At 43.4% G+C, this 25,438-nt stretch overlaps 1 protein-coding gene and 1 long non-coding RNA gene across 5 annotated transcripts in view; one reads left to right on the top strand and one right to left on the bottom strand.

Moving 5' to 3' along the window:
- Nucleotides 1–13,606, top strand: part of LOC139154479 (uncharacterized) — a 36,374-nt gene extending 22,768 nt beyond the window's left edge. Inside the window, exon 3 of the long non-coding RNA XR_011556914.1 lies at nt 12,366–13,606. This is a non-coding gene — a long non-coding RNA (uncharacterized lncRNA). The remainder of the gene's footprint in view (nt 1–12,365) is intronic.
- The window catches only part of ZEB1 (zinc finger E-box binding homeobox 1), a 111,116-nt gene that overhangs the window by 63,446 nt on the left and 22,232 nt on the right, over nt 1–25,438 (bottom strand). Inside the window, exon 1 of one of the 4 annotated variants that reach the window (XM_070729118.1) lies at nt 12,278–12,521. The exons of the other annotated variants lie outside the window; for them this stretch is intronic. The gene's annotated coding sequence lies outside the window, so the exon portion shown is untranslated. Of the gene's footprint in view, nt 1–12,277; nt 12,522–25,438 lie in introns of those variants that run through there. 4 annotated transcript variants of the gene reach the window in all.

A 25,438-nucleotide genomic window follows, 5' to 3' on the forward strand; every position in this document is an offset into this window, starting at 1 on the left:
CTTCCCTAAAAGAGGCTGAAAAAATTGGGTGCGTCTCATACTCCAAATGTAGCTTTTTTGAAACTTTCCCCCCCAGCCCCAACAAAGTGCTAATGAACTTCTTGGCATCCTATTCCCTCCAAAGTTTTTTTCCAGCCTTAAGTATTTGCGGGCTTGTTTTCATTTCTACTGCCATCAAAGAAGATTTATTTCAGCTCTAATCAGGGGATAATATGCTGAAGCTGACCAGACCTATTATAGCTAGATGAATACCTGGTAGGTAGATTTTTCCCCCTATTTTCCTCCCCCAAAACTAAGGTGCATCTTATATGCTGGTGCGTCTTATACTCCAAAAATTTTATATATATATATATATATATATATATATATATATATATATATATATATACACACACACACACACACACACACACACACACACACACACACACATATATATATATATATATATATATATATACACACACATACACACCTACATAAAGTGATACCTTGTCTTACGAACCCCTTTTCATACGAACCTTTCGTGATACGAACCCGGTGTTTAAGATTTTTTTGCCTCTTCCGAATTATTTTCATCTTACCAACCTGAGCTGCTGCCGGGATGTCCCGAAGCGCTGGGATTTCCCTGAGTCTCCCTCGCTGGGAATCCCCGCCTCTAGACTTCTGTTGCCAGCCGAAGCATCCGTTCTTGCATTGCTGATATTTCCCTGAGGCTCCCGTCGCTAGGATTCCCTTCATTTTTGCCGGCACTGCTTTGAATCCCAGTGACAAACTCCCCCTTCCAAACTGCATGGCCAAGTCTCTTCCCCCGCCCCTTTCCTTGGCTTTGGAGGCACTTTAATTGCAGGATTTAAGGCAAGCAAAGGGGATATCCCGGCAGCATAAAGGACAGATCCAGGAGGACGGGGGTGGTCGTTTGGATACCAGTGAGGGAGGAAGAGAAAGAAAGGAGGAGGACGAGGGGGAGGAAGAGGGGGAAAGGAAAAGGAGAAGGGGGAGGAAAAGGAGAACAAGGCAGCAGGGCTATCAAGGAGGGAAGAAGCTGTCAAGGAGGGAGGAAGTCTCTCCCAGAGAAAAGAAGTCCTCCCTTCTATCTGGGCAGCCTGGAATCAATGGAGCATTTTGTGTTCTCTGGGGGAAAGGATAAGTCTGTCCCAGTGCCCAGACAAATGGGAGGCAAAGACTCATGGAGCTCAAGAGAGGAAAGGTGTGGGGAAAATGAGCACAGTGAGGTGGACAAAAACAGGAGGCAAAGACTCATGGAGCTCAAGAGAGGAAAGTTGTGGGAAAAATGACCACAGTGAGGTGTACAAAAACAGGAGGCAAAGACTCATGGAGCTCAAGAGAGGAGAAAGGTGTGAGGGAAATTAGCACAGTGGGGTGGACAAAAACAGGAGGCAAAGACTCATGGAGCTCAAGAGAGGAGAAAGGTGTGAGTGAAATGAGCAGAGTGGGGTAAACAGAAATGGGAGGCAGGGACTCATGGAGCTCAAGAAAGGCTCTTTTCGCCTTGCTTTGTTGGGACTGCCACCTCTTGCTATCCCTCCCCCCACTCTGTTCGCCTCAGCTTCGTCCACCCGTCGCTTTTTTTAAAAAAAGCCTTAATATTTTGGATTTTCCTAATGGGCTTGCATGCATTATTCGCTTTTACATTGATTCCTATGGGAAACATTGTTTCATCTTACGAACTTTTCACCTTACGAACCTCCTCACGGAACGAATTAAGATTGCAAGACGAGGTACCACTGTATGTGTGTGTGTGTGTGTGTGTGTGTGTGTGTGTGTGTGTGTGTATATATATATATATATATATATATATATATAATTCTCTGCCTTACAAGGCAAAGGTTGCAGGTTCAAGTCCCAGTGGGTATGGCTAGCTGATGAGGCCAAAATAAGGCCGAAATAGATCTATCCTAGTCCCCCTTAATTTTCAAATTCAGCAAAAAAAAACACGTGACATATATACACACACACACACACACACACACAATATAATACATACATACATACATACATACATACATACATACATACATACATAAGCCCCCTGCAAATAAACCAAATGTAATTTGGGGTTATCTTGGAATCTAAAATTCTCCATTTATCTGCAAGTATATCCAATATCTTTTATTTGTATCATCTGCTTGGAGTGGTATAGGGTTTCCTGCCTAAGCAAGTGGTTGGGCCAGAAGACCTCCAAGGTCCCTTCCAACTGTGTTATTCTATTCTATTTTATTTTAACAATGAATGACTAGGTTGTTTATGTTAACCCACTTAAAAATCAATAAGTAATGAAAATAATTAACTTAATTCTGAGAGGCAATAGCTGATATTAGAGGACCCAATTAAACACAGAATTTTTTTTAGAAATGTCATAATTGTTCTCTTAATTTGATAGACATAATTTGTTAAAAACCTCCCTTTAGAAGAAAGACATTAATAAGTTACAAGAAAACCTGTTCATGACTCCAGGCAGCTTTTACCTACAGTAGAGACCTGAGTATTTTACTAAGCAGAATCTGCCAGAGAAACGTACCATGTGATAGATGGTCCAGAAATCTGTGAAAACCTGCCCGCTCTCTTAGGCTGAATGATGGATGTTTCTCCCATGAGTAGCTTATGCCAAGGAAATGCACCAATCACTTTCCTTAAGTTGTCTTGCATTAAATATGTGAGGAAAGCAGCAACTGCTGGCCTCACCGCTGAGGCAAGAATAGGGCTCAGCGGTAAAAGAAGTACAAAAATAAGCTCGTATATATTTCTATTGCCTAATGGGCCCAACAAAAACACATTAACACAGTACTAAGGAAGAGCCAGAAGACTCAGAGTCATTCTTTGGAAAAAGTAGAAGGCTACAGCCTGAGAGGTTTTTTTTATTGTGCAGCATACCACATGCAATTTATTATATCATTCAAAGCTCAGAAACATTTGGGGAACAGAGGTCTCCCCAAAAACTAGCAGGTTAATATTGTAAGCCTCCCAAACTCTTCTCATGATACCATGAGTGGCAAACAAAGTTGATAAATAAAATTAACAAAAAGACCCAAATTCTGCAGGCATGCTCGTGCTCATGAGTACCCTGCTGGAAGTTTCACATTACAGGTAGTCTGACTTATGACCATTTTCACGCTTATAACCATTGCAGCATCCCCATGGTCACATAATCAAAATTCAGATGCTTGGCAACTGCTTCATATTTATCACGGTTATAATATCCCAGGGTCAGTCACATGATCAACCTTCTTATAAGCGAAGTTAATGGGGAAAGCCAGATTCCCTTAATAACCATGTTACTAATTTAACAGATGCAGGTATTCATTTAACAGGTGGGACAAGAAAATTAGCACTTAGCAACAGAAATGTTGGGCTCAATTGACATAGTAATTTAAGGACTATCTGTAAACAAATTATTTAACCCATTCATATTATCTTTAAGGGTTTTTAAAAAACTTGAAAGAGTTCAGGACTATCCTTCCTTATCTGGAGCAGGGTCTATCCAATGGCAAATATTACCTGATGTCAAACTCGATTTCGAAGGCTGCATCAGGGTTGTGTTTGACCTTGGGACGGGGTGGGTGTTGTCAGCTCGATGTCACTTGTGTCGGGGGCACTTGTGCACTGCCAGCGAAAAAGGGCTCCCGAGCTCTGTTTTTCGCTGCCACAGCCTCCTGCAACCCTATGCCAGTGAAAATGTTGCTCAGGAGGGCCGTATGTGGGTTGCGGGAGGCCATGGTAGCTCATTTTTATTGGCAGAACAATTGTGGGCAGGTATGGGGCTCAGCCGGAACGGCGGGAAATGCTGTTCTGGCAGTAGAAATGGAGCTGTGCATGCAGCTCTAGGTTTCCGGCACCCGTTCACAGGCACAACCAGAGAGATTCTGGTGATTTTCGCTTGGTTTAAAAAAAAAAAACAACTCAGGAAAATCGGAGAAATATTGCTCACATGAGGATTGTCATGTGAGATTTTGGTTGCTGCGCACCCGCAACAGCCAAACCTCGCGTGAGGATACTTGTGCAAGACTCCAGACCTGAGAAGCTCAGTGAGAGCCCCAGCTAGCAGCAACAGGCCGCAGTGGTGCCAGCCTCTGGCCACCCAGCCTCCTTTTCGCGCCACAGAAGAGGGTGAAGCAGCATTGCGCAGCAGAAAAGCTAGGGGAGAAAGAGACCAGGTGGCGGGGACATGGCTGCTAGAATGAACGGCTGGGACTCAGCGGGGAACAGGCAGCGGTTGCCGGAATGAGCAGCGGCGGCGGTTGGAGGTCTCTCACCTGTAAGGAGAAGGCTGTTCCTCTGCTCTGAGAGGCCTCCAAACTGCAGCAGTAGCCATTTTTCCCGATTTTCAGCTACTTTTTGCTCTTGCACATGCGTGGAAGCAAAAAATGCTGAAAATTGGTGGATTCTCGAGCAGGATTCAGCTTGTGTATGTGCAGAAGCCAAATCCCATTCCGTACCGGATGTGCGCGCTTGTGGCCCATTGTGGTGTCGCTGGGAATGGTGATTCGTCACTGATTACGGGGTCAATCCTTCCATTTCCAAGGCAAGATCTAAGTACCCTGCAGATCTTAAGTTTGACACCGCAGCCCTAGGGCATTGGGTCTTCATTGCTCTTGATCTTTTCATCCAACAATGGGGCAGACTGAAACTATTTTCAGATTATAAAATCAGACAAACATAAGATTTTTGTTATAAAATGAAACAGAGCTGAATATTTGAACAAAATGTGTTATTCTTATTTGCCAAATGGTATTTTGTTATGAAATTTGGATGCCACTGAATTACATTAAGCAATTTTTTTCAAGATCTTTGAAAAATTCAAAATAATTTTAATAACTTATTAGAATGAATACATTTTTGAATGCAGTATAAGAGAATATAAATTGCATTGAGTAGAATAGCTGATTTACATTCAGATATTAGCAATTATGTATATTATGAAGGTTTAGTATTTACTCCAAATTGACATTATCTTTCATGTTCATAGTTCATCCTACAAAGTGTATAAAATTATAAAAATATAAAGGTTAGCTGAAACATTCAGACATGTCTTTCTACAAGATGTTTAAATATAAATGGCTCTTGAAATTTGAATCTCACTTTTTACTTTCTTACCTTGTGGACAATTTTTGTTCTCTCTGCCATTTTTAACATAGAAAGCTAAGCCATAGTAGAAAAAAAATAAATATATAAGTGGAGAGTAAATTTTGTCCTCCCAGATACATGCTTTTAACAGAGTTGCTTTGAAATATTTGGTTTTGGTTAAGCTGTGCGAAGCCTTTTACCACACTTTCCAGTCTTCCTGCCACAAAATTGCAGAAACCACCAATTATATTCAAAGGAATTTTGAGGTTGCCCATCCCTGACATTGAGATTTCTAGATGTCGAAAGTATACAGTGCAGGTTAATAAGACAAAACGATTTGTGTATGGTGAATGGAAATATTATCAAGATACATACTGTCTTTTCCGGAGTATAAGACGCATCTTAGTTTTGGGGGAGGAAAACAAGGAAGAAAGGCCTCTCCCTCTTAGCAATTTGCAAAACAGAAAACAGCATAGATGATATACACTGTTTGCTATGTATTTCTGTACATGTGTGTCTGACCCATAAAAATAGCAAAGAATTGGAAAAATGTACATTATGGCAATACATTAATGCCGGAAAGTTTTCTTAAATGTAGTCACACTAACTTCTCCCAATTATTAAAATAGATCTACTCCAAACATGACTAACTCAAGAGTTTAACTGAACCATCTTATCTTAATACTAACTAGGACGCTGTTACATTTCAGATTATACTTTTACAGATCTTTAAATTGGATATGGCTTTCTGGAAATATAGTTATTCTCTGCTATTAAAAAGAAGATAGAATAGCACTGGGCCTCTTCAGATCAAGCATTTATTTTAAAAAGCTCCTTCACTTTGTCTAAAACAATAATAAAGCAGTCCTTAAAAAATAAAGCTAATAATTTGAACATTTTATAGACATTTATAGTTATTGACTTCCTCCTTGCAGTTTCAGCAATCCAACATTGCCAGCAGTCCATCTCACAGCAATTTGACTCCTTGCAGCTACTTTTACTTTCAGTTCTAGCATCTGGTTTGCTTGTACTGAATCAGCTGTGTGCAGGGAGGCTGATACTCAATTGCTTATGCTGATCAGACTCTGGACTGTTTGTTGCAAGGAGATAAATTGCTGTGAGGCAGAGACCAAAGAGTGTGTGTGTAGGGCGGGGGAGGGGGATATATTCAGTGTATAAGACGCACTGAAGTTTTCACCCTGGTTTTTTTTTTTAAAAAAGGTGCATCTTATACCCCAAAAGATAAGGTATGCAAGAAATATTTTAAAAACAAACTGTAACTTTCAGATTTATATGCCTATTATGGTAACCAGTTAAATTATACTACTTGGATTCTTCTAGATAGAAACATGGAAATTAGAAGCAGGGGTGGGTTCCAAATTTTTTTGCTACAACTCTGCGGGCATGACTTAATTTTGTGAAAGTGGCTTTGTGGTCATGTGACTGGGTGGGAGTGGCTTTGTGGTCATGTGACTGGGTGGGTGTGGCCAACTTGACATCATTCATATCAAATGTTGCCTCAAAGGCCTCAACAAGATTCAGTTTCTCTATCTATTTACTACTACTGAACATCCAAAATATACTATTTAATCCTAGGTATATATGCCATATATGTACATACAGAAAAATATACTTTACATACTGTATATGTATATGTATACTGTATGTATATATTGTATGTATATGTACACACACACACACCTCTTCTAAAATTATACACATTTAACCTCACTTACTGCATTTGGAAAAACACACCAAGAGTTCACTTTATGCCACAGATTTAATCATAATGTCTGTACATTAAAATATTAGACATGCCTTCAGATGTACTTCCCTAGTTTGCACATGACTTTTAGAACCAGGAGATGTCATGGATTGAGTAAAATGTAGTGAAAATTGAATAAGATATATTGTTCATTGCTTTGAATTATTAGTAAAAATAATAAAGATGGGATACAAATAAATAAGTCTACTTTAGAGCTCCAAATTGCTGTACCATTCAAACACTTTCAGCCACTTGCGCACAAATGATGTGCAGGAAATATCAAGATTTATAGCACCATTAATTTAAGATGTTCTTCTAAGTGAATATAAATAGAAGCTATAATTTAAGATAGATGTTTTGTGTGATTATAACTTATTTAAAACCTGTTAAAACTGCTCTGAGAATCTTTTGTCCACACACAGGTAGGAACCTAATTATCTTTTGCCCCTAACTTTTCTACACATGTTCTATTTTCCATTGCATTTTCCATTTCATATACATTTCTTTTACTGTTTTCAATTCTACCTTTTCCATTTTATATACACTAGCCCCAGTCATTTTATATCCTGTTGCTATCACGTAGAGACCACCCCTACATATGTTATATACACATAGCAATTTCTGTATAAAGATTTTTTTTAAATTCTTTATAAATCTCATATAATCTATTTTATAGAAATGGAGTAAAAGTCCTTCAAAGAAATTCCAGTTAAGTTTTGATTTGAATCCTAAGGAGAGGCAGGTTGGCTTAGGGCAGTGATGGCGAACCTATGACATGCGTGTCAGCACTGACACGCGTAGCCATTTTCAGTGACACACGGCCGCCGGAGAAACTTTCGGAGAGTTATGTTTCATCCTCGCCTCCTACACGGCCAGGTGCAGTAGCCGAGGATAAAAAAATTGCTGTAGTGTAGACTGTAGACTAATGACTCTGTGCCGGAGGTCTGTAGGCCAGAACAGCAGAGCTCCGGCACAGAGTGTCTAGGCCTGGGACTTCCGCTAGGCCGAACTTCCGGCTGACGCAGCAGGGAGCAGCGGAATGCCGCGGGGGACACATATCCGAGGTCCTGTGATCACTGTCTGGAGGTCCTGTGATCACTGTCTGGAGGCCCTATGATCGCGGTCTGGAGGTCCTGTTGCTGGACTGCCACAGGCTCGTCATCACTGGAAGAATTCCCCCTCCCCCTCACTTATCTTAGTTCATGGCACCCCACACAAGTTAAATAACAACAAGACCAACAAAAGAAACCAACTGACAGATTAACAAAGAAGTCACTAAGCAGGTAAGTTAAATAATTATACATATTTGTTATTTAAACTATAAATATCACAAAATTGTGTTTTTTTTCTCAAGGTGACACACCACCCGAGTTATGCTCGGTTTTTTGGTGAAGTTTGACACACCAAGCTCAAAAGGTTGCCCATCACTGGCTTAGGGATAGGTGTAGACCAATTGCTGAAAAACACTTTCATATACACAAGCAATCCTTGTTCAGCAATCACAATTGAGACTGATAACTTGGTCATTAAATGTAGTTTTTGTTAACTTAAATTATGACTATACTTATGATCTTAGTTCAGCTTCATTTGCTTTACAGACCTATGAAGACCATAAATATGAGGATTCATGACAAAATTACTTTTTCTCACTGTCATAATTGTGAATGGTTGTGTATGAGGCAGTTGCCAAATAAGGACTACGTGCACATTTAAATCTGTGCTATTGGGATAATTGCTCTTTTTAGTCTGCACCTTATGTTTTAAAATAATACCTGTACTTTTCTTATTACAAAATGGCATCAGTCTGAATCCAGGATTTAAACAAAAATATGTTTGGACAGGAAATAGAGCTAATTTCTTTAAAATACCTATAAGAAAGTTAATAAATTCAGAATAAATATTTATTCCGTATTAAATGTCTCAGGGAATTTCCCTACATATTCCAAATATTAATCTTTTTTATTACATTTTGTAAAAATAAAGGCCCTCCCATTCTAAATTTGTAACAAAAATATCAAAATTGCTGTTACCATTAAAAAGATAACTTTTTGGTTAGTATGTTAAAAAAGCCACCTTCTCTTTACATATACACTTACCAAGGATCTTGCTGTTTCCTGGGGCCCCCTTGTGGACTAATATGGAATCTTTCTATTTTGTGTCCTTCAATAGCTGAATAGCAGTTTATTCTACTTATATGCAGTATATTCAAAGTAGGGTATGATCCAATGCATTCATAACAATAATATCGGCTGGAATTTCACTTACTTAAACAAGGCTGGGAACAATCCTGAACTGATAATTAGAAATTGGTTATATTTTAAATTTATATTTGAATTATTTTTAAAATCCAGATAAAGACTTTAGTAACGTAACTTTAGTATTGTAACTAAAAAACCTGGCGACTTTATAGAACTAGCAACATCTAGGATATGATACCATTTCTGATTTGTATACAGTGATCCCTCGATTATCGCGAGGGTTCCGTTCCAAGACCCCTTGCGATAATCGATTTTTCGCGATGTAGGGTTGCGGAAGTAAAAACATCATCTGCGCATGCGCGCCCTTTTTTTCATGGCCGCGCATGCGCAGATGGTGGAGTTTGCGTGGGCGGCGGGGAAGACCCAGGGAAGGTTCCTTCGGCCGCCCAGCAGCTGATCTGCTCGGTAGCGCAGCAGCAGCGAGCAGACGAAGATCGGGGTTTCCCCTTTGCGTGGGCGGCGGGGAAACTCCGATCTTTGTCTGCTCGCTGCTGCTGCGCCGCCCAGCAGCTGATCTGCTCGGTAGCGCAGCAGCAGCAAGCAGACGAAGATCGGGGTTTCCCCGCCGCCCACGCAAAGGGGAAACCCTGATTTGGCTCCTCGCTGCTACCGCGCTGCCGAGCAGATCAGCTGCTGGGTGGCCACAGCAGCAGCGAGCAGACGAAGATCGGGGTTTCCCCGCCGCCCACGCAAAGGGGAAACCCCGATTCGGCTCCTCACTGCTATCGCGCTGCCGAGCAGATCAGCTGCTGGGCAGCCGAAGGAACCTTCCCTGGGTCTTCCTCGCTGATGCCCCCGCTTGCCCGCCCGCCAGCAAGAGGGGTAGAGATAGAGAAAGAAAGAGAAGGAAAGAAAGAGATGAGAGAGGGAGGAAGAGAGTGTGAGAGAGGAAGAAGCAAGATAGAGAAAGAGAGAGAGAAAGAAAGATGAGGAAGGAAGAGAGTGACGTCATCGGGTGGGAAAAATCGCGATATAGCGTTTCGCGAAGAACGAGATCGCGAAAATCGAGGGATCACTGTATTCAGTTTTGCTGAATTTCAAATTTCTAGGTTCTATCATATCTCAAGACCTAAAATGGTCACCTAACATCAAAAACATCATCAAAAAAGCACAACAAAGAATGTTCTTTCTGCGCCAGCTCAGGAAGCTCAAACTGCCCAAGGAGCTGCTGATACAGTTCTACAGAGGAATCACTGAGTCTGTCATCTGCACCTCTATAACTGTCTGGTTTGGTGCTGCAACCCAACAGGACCGACACAGACTTCAGAGGATAATCAGAATTGCAGAAAAAACAATTGCTGCCAATCTGCCTTCCATTGAGGACCTGTATACTGCACGAGTCAAAAAGAGGGCGGGTAAAATATTTACTGACCCCTCACATCCTGGACACAAATTGTTTCAACTCCTACCCTCAAAACGTCGTTACAGAGCACTGCACACCAAGACAACTAGACACTAGAACAGTTTTTCCCCGAACGCCATCACTCTACTAAACAAATAATTCCCTCAACACTGTCAGACTTTCTACTAAATCTGCACTCCTATTCTACTAGTTTTTCTCATCATTCCTATCACCCATTTCCTCCCATGTTGACTGTATGACTGTAACTTGTTGCGTATATCCTAAGATTTTTATTAATATTGCTTCTTCATTGCTTATTTGACCTCTATGACAATCATTAAGTGTTGTACCACATGATTCTTGACAAATGTATATTTTATTTTAGGTATATTGAGAGCATATGCACCAAGACAAATTCCTTGTGTGTCCAATCACACTTGGCCAATAAAAATTCTATTCTATTCTGAATAATAAGGCATAAAAAAAGCTGAAAGAAAAGGTTTCTAGAGAGCAAACGGTAAAAGCTGTGATTCTCAACTGTGGCCATCTGAGGATGAGTGGATTTACAACTCCCAGGATTACCCCAGGCAACTGATATACGATATATTAGAGTGGAGTGAAACAAACAAATAAGAATTGCATTTGGAAGTCTAATTGGAGGGGAGCGAGGGAGGGAAGGGCAGGAAAAAAATATCTGTTTTTCCTAGAGGTATTTGCAGCCCTTTTTCTAAAGTATGTAGCAGCTGTTATGCTTTCAAACTGTTCCAAGGAGCTATTACATTAAAAAAAAATTAAATGGAGCTCTTAGATTAGGTTATAAAATCTGAGAGAAATTTTGCTGAGGGACTATTCTCCAATACACAAATTCTGAAGAGCCACATTCCATCTGGGAGATACAGCTTACAAAAGTTTGCTTTGGAATGCAATTGGATTTTTTCATTATCTTAGATAGCTTCCTCTCTTACTTCCATCCTATTCATCATGCATTCTATTTATCCTCCATTCCACTTACAACATGTATGTACTGCACGTTTAAGGATAAATGAGGTAAGACAAATACATTAGCATGTATGTGATATTAAATAAGTTACATAAAAAAATTCACTGCCTGTACACGACTGAATTTAAGAAACATCTTATCGAAAATATCTAAAATGAATGGCACAAACTATTCATCTGTCTTGGTATGAAAAATAGAAACGTTTTCTAAAAATAAATGCAAACTTATTCCCAATTATTTATACAACATAACCAGATAATAACAACAATACCCACAGCTTTGCTTCTAATTATGATTAATATTCAAAACATTAAGACTTCTCATTCTTCAGTTCTTAATTTCCAGGGAAGGATAAAAAATTGCCTGGCTATCTCAAATTAAAAAAAAAATGGAAATAAAGAAACAAAAAACAGACAAACAAATAATTCTGAAAATTCCATATAAGTTAATGGTCTCAGAATTTCCCAAACATTTGGGGGCTTATTTGAAATTGTTTGAAGAGTTCCACGGGCACATATATGAAAGATTAGCACGAGAAAATATCCATTCAAAAATAAGTGATCATATGAGTACACGCATGAAGGAAAAACAACAGGAGAAATCTAAATTGGAAAAAATAGGCACACAAAAAATGGAGATACGCTATGTTCAACTAATTTTTCTTTTTCTTCACCCACCCTGCTTAGGTTGCTCTTTTTAAACATCACTAAACCTTTTTGTTGCATTTCCTTTTTTACTTTTCTAAATTTTATTAGACTGGAAACTCTGAGACAAACTAAATCTGGAAAGACATTTTGAATAGGCTGGTCCACAAATAAGTACATTACCGTATGCTGAACTGACTTATAGTGGGAAAACCATCTTTGTCAATGTTTCAGAGGTGATCTGTCTTTTTCTTTGTAATTTCCTCTTCAGGAAAAACAAAAATCCATGGTATCCCATTCAGGCTGAAGAGACGAAGGGGGAAGAGAGAGACATTTCTTTCCCATTTCACTTCACATACAACAGGGGGAAGAAAGAGATGGAGGACTTCAATAGGTCCATGCTGTAGGGCCCTCTCATCTTTCTGCAGCTGACTGGAAGAGGACTGTACATTAACTCTGTGAATTGCCAGGAAAAAGTGTAATTATATTTGCAAAGATAAGAGGTTTTCCACAAAAGAGATTGAGGGGTAGTTATCAGCAAAATGCAAGGAACAAGAAATGCAAAGAACAGATAATTATTTGAAGTATACCTACATTAATATTACCTAGTCACTGTAATATCACTCTATATCAAGCCAATAAATATAAATTTCCCTATTATTCATGTATTGCCAAACAAATTCTGCTTTCAAAAACTGTCCACAATCAGAAGAAATATATGGAAAACAAACACATGTAATACAAAAAAAAACAATATTTTGCTATTTAAATGTTATTTAGACAATATTTTACTATCAATATGCAAATCATGAGAAAGTTTTAACTTCAGCAGCTATAATCTAACCTCTCCCTTAAAACGGGAAGTAGAAATACCAATGATTAGATATAAAATGCATAAATCTGAAACATGTAACGTGTACTTGAATATGTAAACATGTACTTGAATATTAACCTCCATTTAGTGGATTCTGTACAGATAGCCCTCAATCTACAACTGAGTCCCAATTTTTGTTCCTAGGCAAGGCAGCTAAGTGAATTGTGAGGAGGCCTTGGTGCTGTCTGGTAATGCTGCCTAGCTTGGGTAATGAAGTGTCTGCAATAAAACAGTCAAAATCAGAGAGCACCAAGGAACCCACATTTCAACCTGAACTTCTTTATTATTCTCCTTGATAAATGGGTTGTGCCTCATTTTAAGACTTTATTGCCACAGTTGTTAAACAAATCACTCTCCCCATCCCATCTGACTTTGCTTGTCTGAAGTTGGCTGAGAAGTTATAAATGGTGATCAAATAACTTGGGACAGCACAAGGATCAAAAATACATGCCCGCAGCCAAATGGCCGAAATGTGGTCAATTGACCATGGTGGGGTGTGTGTGCTGTAACATACAAAGACGTTTTCACTTTTAAATTATTTTTTTCAATACTGTTGTAATTTTGAATGGTGACTTAATGAACGGTTATAAATTTAAAACTACCTGTATAGGAATGCAATTTTTTAAAAGTTTCATTCTGGAGTTTGTAGTTTACTTATTTGCTTTCAATCTATTCTATCAACAATGGATGTGACATTAATCATCTCTCTCTCTCACACACACACACACACACATACACATCTACACACTTTAGCTTTCCTCATGGGCAGTGGTGGGCCCCAGCCGCAACGGTGGGGAACGCTGTTCCGGGGATGGCAATGTAACGTGTAGGACCTACACTTGCCCTGCCCCGCCTCGAGTGCTGCCTTCCCCCACCGTTCACCCCTTGCTTGTCTCTCTCGCCTGCTCCCTCCCACTGCCTGTGCTGCCGCCATTTGCCTCAAGAGTGAGAGGTGAGCGAGGCAGATGTCAGCAAGTGGGCGGGGGGGGGGGGGAACAGCAGCGGCAAGCGGATACTTACTTGTTTGCCCATTTCTGGTTTTTTTTGCTTCTGAGCATCGGAAAAACCCTGGAAATTGTGCATGCGCGCACACACAAAGGAAAGAGAAGCAGGGGTGCGCCCCTGGCCCATTCCGATAGGGCTGGGAATGGTAGCCTGCTCCTGCTCATGGGCATCATGTAGTCTACATCTACCTGCAATTGTCAGTTTCCCCAAAGGACAAATTTCTTATTGCCCATCCCCTCAAAACCAAGTGTAATATGCAACCATAACTTTATTCAAAACATGGCATCGGTCAATTTCCAGAAAAAATATTTCTTTTCTGATACCCGAAGAAACTTGGACAGTTTTGTTTTAAAATGTTAAAACTGAATGTTCTTCTGATCATAATGCTGCATAGAAAGGAAAAGTTAATCAAACTAGGCTACGTATTTCATATTTATTAGTACTAACAACACTGATTGTTTTAACTTTGTTGTACACTTCTCTGAGTCCATTGATTGTGAGATGGATGGCTATACAAATTGGATAACTAAATCAAGAAGGGGCATTGGTCTTACCTGATATGCCTTTTCTTGTAGGGTGGAACTATCACCCAGGATGGGTTGACCTCGTTCAATCAGATGAAGAGTGAGTATGTAATTTTAATTTGAGTGCTCAGCCTTGTCTGGAGCCTCAGTTATGATGAAGCCAATGAATACAGACTCGGCGTGGTCGCCCAACAATGTCCAAGTCCAAGACAAGAAGATCCCCATGCAAACAGGAACTGGTCTGTCACCAGTTAGCACAGGGAGGGACTGGATGATAGTTCCACCCTACGAGAAGAGGGTATCAGGGTAACACCAACGGCCCTTTTCCACAGTGGGTGGAACTATCATCCAGGATAGAACATACCCACGCAGTTCGTTCTCGGAAGGGAAAGGAACTGGCCCTGCACTCAATCATCAGACTGAAAAACAGTCTACAGCACTCAGTGCCCAAATGATGTGTCAGCAGATGCAAATTTGTCAATTTTATAATATCAGATGAATTGTGACCAAGTCACCAAGATCGCATTGCAGCACACCTCTTCCAATGAAGCCTGGATCACCCATGCTGCTGATGTCGCGGCACTCCGTGTGGAATATGCTGTGATTCATGTGGGCCTTGTTGTCACTGAGTAATTGTAGGCTGCAGCGATGGTTGCTCGAATCCACCTGCCAATTGTGGAGGCAGAGACTTTGAGATAAAAAAGCAATGAAGAGGGACTCAGTCCAGCAAAATTCCTCTGTCTGTTTCAGATAGATACAGAGGGCCCTCCGGATGTCCAGCTTGTGCCACTGTTTCTCCAGGTCATGTGTTAGATTAGGGCAAAAGCTTGGCAAGATCAATTTTTGGACCCTATGAAACCAAGAATTTACCTTTGGCACATAAGATGGATATCGCCGTAGGACAACTCTATTGGGAAGGAACCCACATAAGTCTTGTTGAACCGACAGAACGGACAGTTCCAAGATCCTCTTGGCTGAGGTGATGGCTACTACCGTGTTTACCCGATAGTAAGACACCACCGATTGTAAGACGTATCGGGGGTTTCAGGGGGGTCGGCTAATATAAGCCGTACCCCGAAAGTAAGACATAAGTCTTACTTTCGGGGAAACACGGGGGTAAGCTTCGGCTCGTTAGAGGGAGCTGTCGGCCGGAGACGGCGGGGCTTGCTGCAGCGAGCGACCTGCTCCAGCCTTCGCTTTCGCCTCCTCGAGAGCCAGTGAAATTTGCCGGCGGAGCCGAGTTAGCCGCAGGGAAAGCACCCGAGTTAGCCACTTCCACGGGGCTTTTGAGGGAAATAACAGTCCCTCCTGGGGGAAGCGCTTCCTTCCCATTGGCGCTCTCTTCAGATCCTCCTCCCCTCGCTCTGGGTGAGCAGCGCGGCGTGGCGGCGATGATGGAGGAGGAGGAGAACGAGGGCTAAAAAAGAGAAGTGCCAGAAGCTCAAACGCGGCCGGGGGGGCTCACGGCCCCACTTTTCTTCAGAAACGGGAGTCTCTCGTCCACCCCCCGCCCACCTCCCTCCGATATTTTCGGGCTCACGGCAGCGGGAGAAGCTCGGACCGAGGAGAAGCCCCCGGTTCCCGTGCCCCGTTTGGCCACGCCGAACTGTAATAATAATAATAATAATGGAGCGGGGAGCAAAATCCCGTCCGGAGCGTTGCAGCAGCTTCCTTTCGTTCAGCGACGGTCTCGGCCGCAGCTTCGGCGCCTCTGCAAAGATCCTCCACCCACCGGGTGGGGGGGAGGTGGGAAAAAAAGCGCCGCAGCGATAGCGCTTGGGGGGGAGACGCTTCGAAGCAGGGGGTTGGTGTCAGTCTGGGGAGGCGATCTCTCCTCCTCCAGATCGCGTCGCTGGGAAAAAAGATCCGGGGAAAGTTTCTCGTTTGCTCTTTGCCCGCGAGCGGCTCCGAAGCAGCAGCAGCGCCGGCTTCTCCCGTTCGCCGCCGTTCGCCTCCCCAGACTGACACCAACCCCCCGCTTCGAAGCGTCTCCCCCCCAAGTGCTATCGCTGCGGCGCTTTTTTTCCCACCTCCCCCCACCCGGCGGGTGCAGGATCTCTCCTCCTCCAGATCGCATCGCTTGGAAAAAAGATCCGGGGAAAGTTTCTCGTTCGCTCTTTGCCCGCGAGCGGCTCCGAAGCAGCAGCAGCGCCGGCTTCTCCCGTTCACCGCCGGTCGCCTCCAATATAAGACATACCCCGAAAGTAAGACATAGTGGGGCTTTTGGGGATAAAAAGAAAGTAAGACACTGTCTTACTTTTGGGGAAACACGGTAGGAAGGTCACTTTATAACTGAGGTGTCTGAGGCTGGTGAATCTCAGTGGCTTGTTGAGAGCTCAAGTAAGCAAAGGTCACAGGTGTAAAAATGATAGACTACTGGTGGGCACAAGTTGGTGGTGGCCTTAAGGCCTTCCACCTCTGCATCGGTGGATGTTGTGTTAGAGATTCTGCCTTTCTGCATGACAGGACAGAAGATAAGGCCATCACTTGCCTATGGATGGTTTGGGTGACAGACCCTTGTCCAGACCCTCCTGGACGAAGTCCAGGATCTTAGGAACTGGGATGCATGCCAGGGTACAGCTGACGCTAGCACACCAATTGCAGAATGCCCTCCACGTAGTGGAATAAATGCGTTCAAATGGGTGGCCTTTTTGAGACCAACATGGTGGTGATGACCTTGCCAGAGTATTGTTGGTAACTTAGAGATTGATGCTCAATTGCCAAGTGGTCAGACACAGCCACCCTGGATCTGGTGTTGCACCAGGCCCTGGCTGAGGGAGGACTCAAGGATCAGAATGGGCCAAGGGGTGACCATGGATAGCGCCTTCAAGTCTGAGAACCAGGGATGCCCGAGCTAGTGGGGGGGCAATAAAATCATCTCTGCCCATTTATCCAGGAGCTTTTGGGTGACCTTGGATAGGGAAATGAAGGGACCCTGAGTGCATTAATTGCCTCCGCTTCAATCTCGGCAGTTGGGCATTCTCTGGACTCGCAAAGAGATTGATGTGGCAATCAGATCTTGGAATAGTGATGAATGCAACCACCACTCTGCCGGGTTGATCATTGTCCAGCTGAGCCAGTCTGCCTGGGTGATGGATAGTCTGGAGATGTGACTGCTGAGAGGGACAGAAGATGGCGTTCTGCCCAGAGGCCCAGTCTCTTGGCTTCCTGCATCAGGGTCCAGGATCAGGTCTTCCCCTGTCTGTTGACACGAGCCTGCTTACTGTATTGTCCACGAGGACTAAGACGTGCAGGATGGAGATGTGAGGAGCAAAATGCTTGAGGGCCAAATAGATAGCTCGAAGTTCTAGTTAGTTGATGGGCAAACTGGCTTCCTGCAATGTCCACCTGCCCTGCATAATCCTTCCCTAAGAGTATGTGCCCCACATCTGGTAGGGGTCCTTGAAGTTGCACCCCAGTGACAGTGTACAGGAGTGCCATCTGCAGAGGATCCAGGAATTTGAATTGCATTGGCCAGTTTTCTGGAAGGGCAAGAGTAGCCATTGAAGGTCCCTAGAATGCAGGCGAGCCCAAGGGGTGATGGCGATAGCCGATATCATTTTCCCCTAGCAGGATGGATAGAAGGAAGATTGAAACCCTCCACTAGAGTTGGACTAGCATTATGACTATCATGCCTTTCCTGGGACAAGGATACCCTGGATTCTAGGGAATCTATGATGGTCCCTAGGTGAAGGAGGGAAGTTGTGGGTTCAAGGTAACTCTTTGCCAGATTTATTGTGGGTGCGCAACACCTCCATTGTTATTGAGAAGTGACTTCTAGCTAACAGTAGAGAGGGGTCCAATATCAGTATATCATCAAGATAACAATGGACCCAAATAGACAATGTCCTCAGGTGGGCTCTGACCACCGCAAGCACCTTTGCGAAGTCATGCAGTGTGGAGGACAGGCCAAAGGAGAGTGCCCTGTACTGAAAGTGCCTACTTGCATAGCAGAATCGTAAGTACTGCTGATGTGGTGAATGGGAATGTGCAGATAGGCTTCAGTGAGGTCTTATGGAGGTGAGAAAGTCTCCCTGACAGACACACTCCAGGATGGATTGTAAGGAGTGCATTTTGAACGTCTTGAATTTTAAATATTGGTTCAAACATTTCAAATCAAGTGTCGCCCTCCATCCCCCGAGGTTTTGGGAACTACAAACAGAATGGAGTAGAACCCCTGCCTAATTTGATGTTGAGGTACCTGTTGGTTGGCTCTGATGTCCAACAGGTGTTAAATAGCCAAATCCATAAGTTTTCTCTTACATAGTCTTCTGGACAATGGACACTTAAGAAAAAAACCTCAGGGGAAGGGACAGGAACTCTAACACAAGCCACGGTGCCCTTGACCCACCTGTTTTGGGTAATGGACTCCCAATGTGAGGCATAAAAACACCGGCAACCCCCTATAGGTGGAGCATGAGAGGGTTTATCAGGATGGTCAGGCAGAGCGACCCTCTCCCCTATGAAATGGCCACTTGTATTGGCTTCTACAGTTGGGCCTGCCCTGGAACTTATGAGGATGGGAGTCAATGAAGCAGTGGAAGTGATGTGATGGTGCCTGGAGGCTGTTGGGGCCTGGATGGGTGTCAACAAACTCAAACCACACAAGATGGAGTGGCTGTGGGTCTTGCCTCCCAAGGACAACTCCATCTGTCCGTCCATTACCCTGTGGGGGGGAAACTACTGACCCCCCTCAGAGAGGGTTCGCAACTTGGGCATCCTCCTCGATCCACAGCTGACATTGGAACATCATCTTTCAGCTGTGGTGAGGAGGGCGTTTGCCCAGGTTCGCCTGGTGCACCAGTTGCGGCCCTATTTGGACAGGGAGTCATTGCTCACAGTCGCTCATGCCCTCATCACCTCGAGGTTCGATTACTGCAATGCTCTCTACATGGGGCTACCTTTGAAAAGTATTCGGAAACTTCAGATCGTGCAGAATGCAGCCGAGAGAGCCATCGTGGGGCTTCCAAGATTCGCCCATGTTTCTTCAACACTCCGTGGCTTGCATTGGCTGCTGATCAGTTTCTGGTCACAATTCAAAGCGTTGGTCATGACCTTTAAAGCCCTACATGGCATTGGACCAGAGTACCTCCGGAACCGTCTGCTACCACATGAATCCCAGTGACCGATAAGGTCCCAGAGTTGGCCTTCTCCGGGTCCCGTCGACTAAACAATGCCGTTTGGTGGGCCCCAGGGGAAGAGCCTTCTCTGTGGTGGCCCCGGCCCTCTGGAACCAACTCCCCCCAGAGATTAGAACTGCCCCCACCCTTCCTGTCTTAAGACTCACTTATTTATTTATTAGATTATTTATTTATTTATTAGATTTGTATGCCGCCCCTCTCCGTAGACTTATATCGCCAGGCAAGGGGGATTTGAGACACTTTCCCCCCAGGCTTTTTTATACTTTGCTTTATGTTTGGTATGAATGTTGCTGTTTGGTTTTTAAATAATGATAGGGTTTTATATGTTTTTAATATTAGATTTGTTCCACTGTTATATTGTTTTTATTGCTGTTGTGAGCCGCCCCGAGTCTTCGGAGAGGGGCGGCATACAAATCTAATAAATAAATAAATAAATAAATAAATAAATAAATAAATAAATAAATAAATAAATAAATAAATAAATAAAATAATGACCTTGGCTTCTCAGAAATGATAGGGCCTGCTCAGAACCCTGAAAGGGATGTTGGGAGTAGGGAGCTGCCGTACAACCCTTTTTGAGAGAAGGTAGGGGCAACCTTCTTCTCGTCCTTGGATTCAATGATAGGGTTCAGGGGCTCACAAAATAAGAGTGGTCCCTTGAAGGGAGCGGATACCAGGTGCTACTTGTGACAAGTGTCCACCTGCCATTGTCTGAGCAATTGCATTCGCTGAGACACTATAGACCCGATGATGGCCTTTGAGGCGAGTTCCAATGCCTGGAAAGTGATGTCTGCTGAAAACTGTGTGGGTGCAATCAACTTTGTGATGTCCTGTTTGCCTGTAAGTTGGTGTAAGGTATTCTCTCCTGTAGCGGTTGGAGCCAAATCAGCAAGGAAGGATTGAAAAAGGAGGCCGCCGAGGCAGCTCTGACTGCCCAGACAACCGTTTGATGGACCTTCTGAAGGACTTGCTCCGAGCGATGGTCTTCAGGGCCAAGAGGTTTCTTTGATTTCCTGGGCATGGAGTTCAAAGTGTAGAGCACTGTCACGGGAAGATCTACTGAAGGCACTGACAAGACTTGTGATAACCCTGAGTCCACACTGAAGAACCTGCGGTCAGAGGCAACAGTAGATGGACCACAGGTAGGGGCAGACCACTGGCACTGGACTGTGTCCACGAAGAGTTGTGGAGTGGGAACTGACTCCATCTCCAGCACCTGCTCAGCAAATAAGGGGTCCGGGTGGCTCTCGGGGAGCTTAAGGGAGATCAAGTCTCGCCACCATCTTGGTCTTATATAATAGAAAGGGCTGGGCCAAAGAGCAAACCTCTCATCCTCCAATAGATCAACCTCCAGTTGTTTCTCATCCCCTGACTGAACCAATTGCTGATCCTCTGAAGAGTATTGGGAGTAAAATATGGGGCTGATATTGTGGCTGGACTGCAGGTTGATATTGTTCCTTCCTGCTCTTGGGGGTCTGCGGATATGGGCAAGCCCTACAGCGATGCACTGCTGGTCGGCCATGGAAACCAGGGCCTGAAAATTTGCAGGTGCATCTGAACCATAGGGGAGTCAGTTCCCTCCTCTGTGGGGTGGAGGAGATGTTGGTGGGTGCTTTTAGTGAAACTTCTGGTCTGTTCAAAGGTAATCGCTGAATATGGACTCTTAGGAGGAGCCTCTGTTTGAGACAGTGTTAGGGTGACAGGCATCCGTTGGGGCTGACCCCAGAGGATAGATTCAGCTAGGATGATCTGTGCACTATCTAGTGAGAAAAGATCCCCAAAATTGCCAGAGAGCCTGACAGCTGCTGGTTGACTTGTTTCCCTAGTGGAGGATTGAGTGCAGATCCTTTGGAAAGACGTGTCCCATCTGCGCTCATCTTTCTCAGAGGCCTTGGATTGGTGGGGTTGGTTAGGCACCTGAGCCCTGGCCAAATCCTCCTGAGAGGTAGAATGGCAAGTATCATCCATTGGGTGAGGCCCCATCTTGAAGTGCTTCTTTGTGGGCCATATGGAGGGAACCTTGGGCATAATGGTGTCTCCACCTATTCTGGCAAGGATGCTGTGGTAAGGGCCTTGAGAGAAGGGCCTTCCTCCTGATGAAGTGTTAATCAAATGGTCACCCCTCAATAAAATGGCTGCCCAACAACCTTATGCCCGTCAATTGTCTGCCTGAATCTAAGATGGCTGTCAGTTGTATTTGTCCTTCAAAATGGCCACTGTATACTGAGATGTCTGCCTGCTGCTGAAAACGCTCCATGTCGATGACAGAGTAGAGCCGGACAAACAATATATCAAATCACAGATGTCACTGAGAAGAACCCAACTGTCACTCTAGTAAATCCAATATTTATTTTGAATATTTCTTAGGACAGATATGTTTCCAACTTACCCCAGTGCAATCACAAGAACTATCACTTCTAGAAGGCGATACCTGATATTGTTCTTATTCGAATGCAATCTCTCTCGGCAAGTTATCATGCTTACTTCCAAAAATGAGATTTTCTAATTTTCCCCGTCTCAAGCCATGCTGTTCATTTTACATACTGTGCTACAGTTCCTCATAAACAAATCCTTCACCTAAACCCTACCCCTACCCTACCCATCCACCCAATGTTCCTCCCTTTCTTTCTTTTTTTATAAAGTATCTTTATTGTTTTCCAGAAATAAAAAAGAAGAAAAGAAAAAAGAAAAGAAAAAAGGTAAAAGAATAAGGAATAAAAGCAGTATTTCTCACATGTTTTGTTCTAGTTTAACAGATCTTAATCCATTTCTATTACCTTTCTGATACATTTCTTTATATTTTGTATATTTACATATAATTATCATAAGTAAATTTTTTCTCCCTCCCTTTCTTTCTAAGGGCATTGATGTTACAAGGATTTTTTTTAAAAAACTATGTGAAAATAAGAATTTTTCCACTCTTCCCTTCTAACCTTAGCATCAGAATTAATGAAAATCTCCATAGCCTTAGTGGAGGAGAAATGGTAAACCTGTGGTCTTTCTTTCATTCCTGGACCAGGAGCAGAATGTATGTATTGGCTTGTAGAAAACATGGTCTGACGCAGGGCTATCTCTAGAAAGGAGTCACAGTGGCGCAGTGGTTAGAATGCAACTCTGCAGGCTACTTCAACTGCCTGCCGGCTGCCTGGAATTTGGAATCTCATCAGGCTCAAGGTTGACTCAGCTTTCCAGCCTTCTGAGGTCGGTAAAATGAGAATCCAAGAGGCTGACTCTAAATTGCTTAGAGAGGGCTAAAAAGCACTGTAAAGTGGTATATAAGTCTAAGAACTATTGCTATTTTGGATCTCTTGCTAAAATCATGTCCTGGTGCCTGCCTTTTGCTGGGAATTTCAAAGGTGCATTATTTTTGTATCTTTTTTTCCTACATTTTTTTGGTTTATTTTACACTTAAGCAATTTTAAAACATTTTTACTCTATTGTACTGTGAATCACAGTAACTTTAAATTACAGCAACACCAATTGTTATCATGTGGCAACAATTCAGTGGAATTCTAGTTATTGCTTTCTGAAGCATAATGTGCATTACTACAGCTTTTCCAGATATAACTTCAATAAGCCAAGCTGACATTAACCCAATTAGCTCACTCAACACCTTCCCATCAGTTGTCTTTCTTTGGTAATACAGTAATACCTCGTCTTATGAACTTAATTGGTTCCCGGAGGAGGTTCGTAAGGCGAAAAGTTCGTAAGGTGAAACAATGTTTCCCATAGGAAACAATGTAGTCAATTAATGCGTGCAAGAAACCCCCCCCCCCGTAAAAATGGCGCTCTGCTAGGCGCTGCCGCCCGGGTGTCACCTTTTGAAACAGCCGGGGGGCTTCTTGGTGTCCTTCCGAACCCAAACGCCAAACCCGAACTTTTGCCGAACTTCTGGGTTTGGGAGGACGCTGAGAAGCCCTGCCGCCCAGCTGTCGCCTTTTGAAACAGCCGGGGGGCTTCTCGGCGTTCTCCTGAACGGCGAACCCGGAAGTTTGGCAAAAGTTCGGGTTTGGCGTTCGGGTTCAGGAGGACGCTGAGAAGCCCCGCTGCCCGGCTGTCAGCTTTGCAAAAGAGCCATGGAGCTGTCGGTCTGGTCCGGACAGAAGGTGCATATTTAGATCAGTCCCCGAAGCACTCTCTCTGTGGTGCTTGTGTCATTCTTCCTAGATTCCAAATCAGGGTCAAGCAAACTGTCTGGCGTTCCAGAATGTTAATATTGTTTGCTAGGTCCTCCTGCAACCACTGTTCCTGTGCCATCTTTGTCTGAAAGTGAGTGGTCCAGTGGTCCAGCCAAAGAGGCTGCCATATGTTGTGATGGTTAGGTGGTTGGCCTCCTGAAGGCACAACCTCTGTCCATAGCTGGGGACATTCACTAATGGAAGGTTTGTAGTACTTTGTGTGGGACCAGAACCTTGCTATTTGAATTGCTTTCTCCAGACTTCTGGTAAGGTAAGAGAAACCTTGTGTGTAGACGTGCTCAGGGAACTATCATGAAGCACAATACCATCTTGGCTAAGAGCTCTGAGAGAAGAACTAGTGAAATCTTGCAATCTGCTTGTATTTGATTTACTAAAGTCCTTATGCTGTCCTGTGATAGGTAGACCTTGCATAGCAAAGTATCTATGATCGGACCCAGGTGATGCAAATGGATGGTGGGAGTCAGATAACTCTTCTCGTAATTGACGGAAAACCTGTGATCCTGAAGAACCCAGACTGTGACTTGTAGGTCCTTTGTTGCCCAATTGTGGGAGGACTGGATTAAAATGTCATCCAGGTAACACTGGATTGGGGTTGTGCCCCAATAGGACCTTGATGAACACCCTGAGTGTTGAAGACAGATGGAACTGTAAGGATCTGTATTGGTAGTGGTGATCTGTGTAGCAGAACTGAAGGAACCCTTGATGTAATGGTAGGATGGGCATCTCCATCAGGTCTATGGACATTAAAAAGTCTCTCTCCTGGATGCTCTCCAGTATGGACTGCATCTTGAACCTCTTGTACCAGATGCTCTCCAGCATGGACTGCACCTTGAACCTCATTTGCCCTGAGCCAATTGAGAAAGGTGGCATAGAAATCCAATCCAATCCAATAAATAAATAAATAAATACATACATACATAAATAAGATATTTGTTCAATCGTTTTAGATCTAAAATCGGTCTCTAGTCCACCACCCCAAAGCCTTGCAAACCACAAATAGTATGTAGAATCCCTGCCCTTGTTGGACAGCTGGGACCGGCTGAACATCTAATAGGTGCTGGACTGTGGCCTCTCTGAAGCTATTCTTTGTGTTGTCCCCTGGTATGGGACAACATATGAAGAATCTCAAGGATCTGGAGAGAAATTCAAGCCGGCGATCCAGTCTGACTGGGTTTAGAATCCACATGTCTGACATGGTTGCCTCCCATTGATTTGCAGCCAACAATGGGAGGGAGTGACCTGGGATCACTTGTAGCGCCGAAAGGGGCGGTTTCCAGATCCAATTGTTTCTTGGACTGAAACTGCTGCTTGTTTCTATCTCTAAATCCAGTTCTATCTGTTAATTGGTTCCCTGTGAGAATCTCTTTTGGATGACACACATCTCTCTCTCTCTCTATTTCTGATGAAGACTGAATCAAATTGGAGTTCAATCAGGAGAGGTGTGGCAAAAGTTTAATGGATTCAATTTCTAAAAGAAAGAAGGCAGAATCAATCCCATACTTTGAATTCTCACATCAGCACATTGGAGAAATGATATCTCTTCATAGCTATCTTTGACATCAAATACGTTTTATTGGTTATTTAACTGTAGCAGATTTTAG

The sequence above is a fragment of the Erythrolamprus reginae genome, chromosome Z, assembly GCF_031021105.1.
Source record: "Erythrolamprus reginae isolate rEryReg1 chromosome Z, rEryReg1.hap1, whole genome shotgun sequence".
Classification (NCBI taxonomy): domain Eukaryota; kingdom Metazoa; phylum Chordata; class Lepidosauria; order Squamata; family Dipsadidae; genus Erythrolamprus; species Erythrolamprus reginae.